The sequence below is a fragment of the Hordeum vulgare genome, chromosome 6H (genome assembly GCF_904849725.1).
Source record: "Hordeum vulgare subsp. vulgare chromosome 6H, MorexV3_pseudomolecules_assembly, whole genome shotgun sequence".
NCBI lineage: Eukaryota > Viridiplantae > Streptophyta > Magnoliopsida > Poales > Poaceae > Hordeum > Hordeum vulgare.
The window spans coordinates 178,660,395-178,667,105 of NC_058523.1; positions in this window are offsets into that span (position 1 = coordinate 178,660,395).

Sequence of the window (6,711 nt, forward strand, 5' to 3'; positions counted from 1 at the left end):
CATACAACCTCGCCGTAGCTAGGACTCTGCCCATCTCATTCGTACCCTACATATCTACTGTCAGGCTTATACCCACGACACCTAGGAACATAGTTTCCTCTAAAAGCATTATTGTTGCCAAAATTGTTGCTACCAACAAAATTCACGTCCAAACTAGCATTACTACTCTCAATCAAAGAAGATAGTGGCATGTCATTAGGATCTAAAGTAGTTTTTCTACTAGCAACCAAATTCATCAACTCGTCCATCTTAGCACTAAGAGAGTTAATTTCTTCTATAGCGTGTACCTTTTTGCTAGCAGGTGACCTTTCAGTGTGCCACTGAGAGTAGTTGGTCATGATATTGTCTAGGAGTTTTGTAGCGTCTCCTAACGTGATTTCCATGAACGTTCCACCTGAGGCAGAGTCCAAGATATTGCGAGAAGCAAAATTCAAGCCAGCGTAAAAGATTTGTATAATCATCCACAAACTCAAGCCATGAGCGGGACAATTTCTAATCATAAACTTCATCCTCTCCCAAGATTGTGCAACGTGTTGATGATCAAGTTGCTTGAAATTCATGATATCGTTACGTAAGGAGATAATCTTAGCCGGTGGAAAATACTTGGATATGTAAGCATCTTTGCACTTATCCCAAGAACCGTTACTATTTTTAGGCAAAGAAGAAAACCAAGTTTTTGCGCGATCTCGCAACGAGAAAGGAAAAAGTTTCAATTTAATCACATCATTATCCACATCTCTTTTCTTTTGCATGTCACAAAGCTCAATGAAGGTATTGAGATGGGATGCGGCATCTTCACTAGGAAGGCCACAGAATTGCTCTTTCATAACAAGATTCACCAAAGGTGCGTTGATTTCATACGATTCCGCACTAGTGGCCGGAGCAATCGGAGTACTAATAAAATCATTATTATTGGTACTCAAGAAGTCGCAAAGTTTGGTGTTTTCAGCCATGATGACTTCAACAAACAAACAAGCACACAAGCAAGCAAGAAAACCGGCGAAGGAAGACGACAAAAAGGCAAAAGGCAAAAGAAAACGGCAAAGGAGAAAGACAAATGAAAACGGCAAATGTGAAGTGGGGGAGAGGAAAATGAGAGGCAACTGGCAAAAAAGTAAATACAAGAGATGAGTTTGTGAGACCTACTTGGATAGATCTCACCTTCCCCGGCAACAGCGCCAGAAATCTTCTGCTACTGCAACAAAAGACCTTCCAATGGCGCCAGAAACGTGCTGACGGCACCAGAAATCCTTCTGCTACGGCTACGCCTTAAGGGACTTCCTAGGCAAATATGCAAAGGATTTCCCCCGTGGCCTTGGAGCCTTGCGTTGGTGTTCCCTCGAAGCGGAAAGGGTGATGTAGCGCAGCGGTGGTAAGTATTTCCCTTAGTGTGAGAACCAAGGTATCGATCCAGTGAAGGAGTATCACAAGTGCGTGCACAAACACAAAAAGCTTGCTTCCAACGCTATGAAGGGGTTGTCAATCCCTTATAGATTGTTTGCCAAGTGAGAACTGAAAGCAACAAAGTAACAAAGCAAAGTAAAAGCAAAAGTGGAAACGATAGGTGTGAATAGACTCGGGGGCCGTAGTGTTTACTAGTGGCTTCTCTCATGAAAGCAAGTAGATGGTGGGTGAACAAATTACTGTCGAGCAATTGATAGAACCGCGCAAAGTCATGACGTCATCTATGGCAATGATTATATCTATAGGCATCACGTCCAAAATACTCCACACGTCGACCGCTATCCAGCATGCATCTAGTGTATTAAGTCCAAAAGAATAGAGAAACGCCTTAAGCAAGATGACATGATGTAGATGGACAATCTCATATCTACAAGAAAGCCCACCTTGTTACCCTTGATGGCAACTACACGATGTGTGCCTTGATGCCCCTACTGTCACTGGGAAAGGTCACCACACAGTAAGAACCCAAAACCAAGCACTTCTCCCATTGCAAGAATCATAGATCTAGTTGGCCAAACAAAATCCAAGACTCGGAGAGACATACAAGGATATCAGATCATGCATATAAGAAATCAACAAAGACTCAAATATATATCATAGATAATCTGATCACAAATCCACAATTCATTGGATCTCGACAAACACACCGCCAAAGAGGATTACATCGGATAGATCTCCATGAAGATCATGGAGAACTTTGTATTGAAGATCCAAGAGAGAGAAGAAGCCATCTAGCTACTAACTACGGACCCGTAGGTCTGAAGTCAACTACTCACGAGTGATTGGAGGGGCGATGATGTTGAGGTAGAAGCCCTCCAACTCCAAAGTCCCCTCCGGCAGGGCGCCGGGAAGGGTCTCCAGATGAGATCTCACGGAAACGGAAGCTTGCGGCGGCGGAAAAGTATTTCCATGGATCCCTTGATTTTTTTTGTATTTTAGGGAATATATAGGCGAAGGAGCTAGGTCAGGTGGGTGCTAGGGAGGCCACAAGCCTGCTGGCCGCCGCCCCCTGGTGGCGGATAGGGGGCTTGTGGGCCCCCTGTAGCCCTCCTGGCTTGGCCCTCAAGCCCCCTGATCTTCTTCCGTTCGGGAAAAAATTATTTCGGGGATTTTATTCTGTTTGGACTCCATTCCAAAATCAGATCTGAAAAGAACCAAAAACACAAAAAAACAGGAAGTGGCACTTGGCACTGAATTAATAAGTTATTCCCAAAAAAGATATAAAAGGTACATAAAACATCCAAAGATGACAACATAACAGCATGAAACCATCAAAAATTATAGATACGTTTCAGACGTATCAGTGTCCTCCTTTCGTTTTAATTGATAATGCTTGTACAACTAACCCTTGTTGTGAGCATGTACATCTTGTGGAGGAAAATGCCAAGTTGAAGGAGAAACTTGAGAAGGGCCTTGTGTCATGCATCCAAGGCGAGAAGAACCTGAACGACCTCTTGAGCAATCAAAAGGGTGTGGTAGGAAAAGAGGGACTTGGACTTACATCCAAGTCAAAAAGAAAAAGGAAGAACAGGAACAAGCGATCCCCTACCCTCATGGACATCTTTGTCAAAGAGGGCGAAGGGACTCAGGAGGTGAACAGGAACAAGGTGGACAATGGTAACGTGAGGAAGGGCAAAACCATTCCTACCAACACAGCCGGCAAACTCAATCCTTCCTATGTTTTATGTCGTGCTGGTGATGGGCATGTTTATGCCAGATTTGTTGGTTCTTACTACGAGTCCATTGAATGGGCTATTTGGGTTCCTAAGACCCTTGTCCCTAACATTAAAGGACCCATTCAAAAATGGGTACCTAAAACCAAGCCTTGATCTATTGCAGGAGTTTGCTTCCGGTGGGGTGTCATGGTTGCTCGATAGTGGAGCAACAAATCATATGACCGGAAGCAAGGACTTAGTGGTGGATGTGCATCCTTCTCCATCTATGCCCACCCATGTCCAATTCGCCGATGCATCATCGTCAAAGGTATTGGGATTTGTTAAGGTGGTCATCTCTCAAGAGTTATCTATTGAGAAGGTCATGCTTGTTGAGTCCCTTGCTTACAATTTACTTTCGGTTCGTCAACTTGCAATTATGGGTTTTTCCACTTTATTTAATCTTGATATTGTGGTCCTTTTGTGGAGCAAGACTCTTAAAGTAGCCTATGTTGGATATGTCTAAAATGGTCTCTATGTGGTGAACTTTTGAAAGCGACCCACTAAGACTGCGACTTCTCTAATGGCTAAAGTTGATGTGGGCTCACTTTGGCATCGCCGGCTAGCTCATGTGAATATGAGATCTTTGCAAAGTCTCCTCAAAGGGGACCATATTCATGGACTAACGAATGTGAGTTTTGCTAGAGATCGTGCTTGCAGTGTCTGCATTGAAGGAAAGATTCATGAAACTGCTCATCGTCCAACGACTCTCATTTACACAAAGAGGCCACTGGAGCTCCTCCATATGGATCTCTTTGGTCCTCCATCATTTGATAGTCTTGGGGGCAGAAAGTACTGCTTGGTGATTGTTGATGACTACTCAAGATACACCTGGGTGTATTTCTTCAAGAGGAAGAGTGAGACTCAACAAAGTGTCATCAACTTTGCTAATGAAGCTCAACGTCAACATGAAGCAAAGATTTTGATGATTAGAAGTGACAACGGCACCGAGTTCAAGAACTACACCTTGGATGAGTTTCTAGGTGATGAGGGAATGAAACATCAATATTCAGCACCATATACCCCTCAACAAAATGGTGTGGCGGAAAGGAAGAACCGGACGTTGATGGATGCTGCAAGAACAATGATGGCGGAATTCAAATCTCCATATAACTTTTGGGCCGAAGCCATCAACACAGCATGTCATGCGTCCAATCGGCTCTATATCCGCAAAGGCTTGAACAAGACCCCATATGAGATTCTCACCGGAAACAAACCCAATCTCAAGTACTTCCGGGTATTCGGGTGTAAGTGTTTCATTCTCAAAAAAGGTGCATGTTTAGCTAAATTTGATTCTAGAGCACAAGAGGGCATCTTTGTTGGTTATGCTACAAACTCTCATGCTTACTGTGTCCTCAATAAGTCCACCGGGCTCATTGAGGAGACGTGTAACGTGGAGTTTGATGAAAATAATGGCTCCCAAGTGGAGCAAAGTGGTCTATGTGATGTAGGTGATGAAATTCCTCCCCAAGCCATAAGAAGAATGGGGATTGGTCAAATACTCCCCATTGAGGAACCCCTTGTGGCTGAAGGAGAAGGACAATGCTCTACTCAAGTGGAGCCATCATCCTCACAAGCCTCACACGCTTCCGATGAACAAAGAGAAGACCCTCAACCAGTTGAACAAGCTCAAGGACAAGATCAATTGCTCAAAGATGGTGATGTGTCCCATGATGTACAAGTTCTTACCCAAGGTTTCGAATCTGCTCAAGATCAAGATCAAGTGCAATTACAAGATCCAGACCAAATAGAAGCACAAGATCAAGATCAAGAGCAACCACAAGAACAAGGACAAACCAGTGAACATGATCAAGTCAAAAATCAAGTTGACCAGGATGATGTCTCTCAATTCCCTTCTGCAGCGCCTAAGAAGGCTACTGGTGCCAAGGGAGGCTCGAAACGCAAGGGCAAGCAAAGTAATCAAGTCGATGCTCCCCGGTTATCCAATGCAGAACTATTGGAGCGTCGCGCAGCCAAGATTGCGAACAAGCTCAGAGTGAAATCTCATCTTATGAAGAATGTGCTTGGCAGTTTGAAAAGGGGAGTATCCACTCGTCAACAAATTTGGAATTATTGTGAGCATCACGCGTTTGTTTCGTATTGTGAACCTCAACACGTACAAGAAGCGCTCGATGATGAGGATTGGCTTATGGCCATGCATGAAGAACTCAACAACTTCGAGCGTAATCAAGTCTGGAATTTAGTGCCAAGACCAAAGGAGGAACATAATGTCATCGGGACCAAATGGATCTTCGAAAAAAAGCAAGATGCCAATGGGATTGTGATTCGAAACAAGGCAAGATTGGTGGCTCAAGGCTACTCCCAAGTCGAGGGTATCGACTACGATGAAACCTTTGCCCCTGTTGCTTGTCTAGAATCTATTCGCATACTGCTTGCATTTGCTTCTCATCATAATTTCATATTACAACAAATGGATGTGAAAGTGCTTTTCTTAATGGTCCTTTAAATGAGTTGGTTTATGTCAAACAACCCACGGGGTTCGAACATCCCAAGCTCCCCAATCATGTGTACAAACTTAATAAGGCACTCTATGGCCTTCAACAAGCCCCACGTGCGTGGTATGAGTACCTTACTGAGTTGTTACAAGATCGTGGGTTTGAAATTGGGAAGATAGATCCCACTCTTTTTACTAAGAGGGTCAAAGGGGATTTGTTCATATGCCAACTATATGTTGATGATATCATTTTTGGTTCCCCTAACAAATCTTTCAATGAAGAACTTGATGCACTAATGACCGAGAAATTTGAGATGTCTATGATGGGTGAGTTGAAGTTCTTCCTCGGATTCGAGATTAAACAAGGCTTAGAAGGGACTTTCATCAAACAAGCCAAGTACGCTCAAGACATGCTCAACAGGTTCGAGCTAGAGGATGTCAAGCCGGTCAAGTTTCCCATGCCAACAAGATGCAAGCTTGACAGTGATCCCAATGGTAAAGCAGTGGATCAAAAGGTATATCGCTCCATGATTGGATCCCTCCTTTACCTTTGTGCATCTAGACCGTATATTATGTTGAGTGTAGGGATTTGTGCACGGTTTCAATCTGCACCAAAAGAAAGTCATTTTATGGCTGTTAAGCGAATCTTTCTATATTTGGCTCATACCCCAAACTTTGGTCTATGGTATCCCAAAGGAGCAAACTTCAACCTAGCTAGTGGGCTATTCTGACTCAGATTGAGCAGGAGATTGTGTGGAGAGGAAGTTAACTTCTGGAGGATGCCAATTCCTTGGTCGTTCACTGGTAAGTTGGTCTTCAAACAAGCAGAATTGTGTCTCAATATCTTCCACCGAAGCTGAGTATGTGGGAGCTGCAAGTTGTTGTGCATAGTTGCTATGGATGAGGCAAACTTTAAAGGATTACAGTGTCACTAATGACAAAGTGCCTCTTCTATGTGACAATCAAAGTGCTATCAAGATTTCCCTCAATCCGGAGCAACATAGCAAGACCAAGCATATTGATATTCGCCATGACTTCATTCGTGAACATATCAAGCAAGGTGATATTGAGGTTCACTTC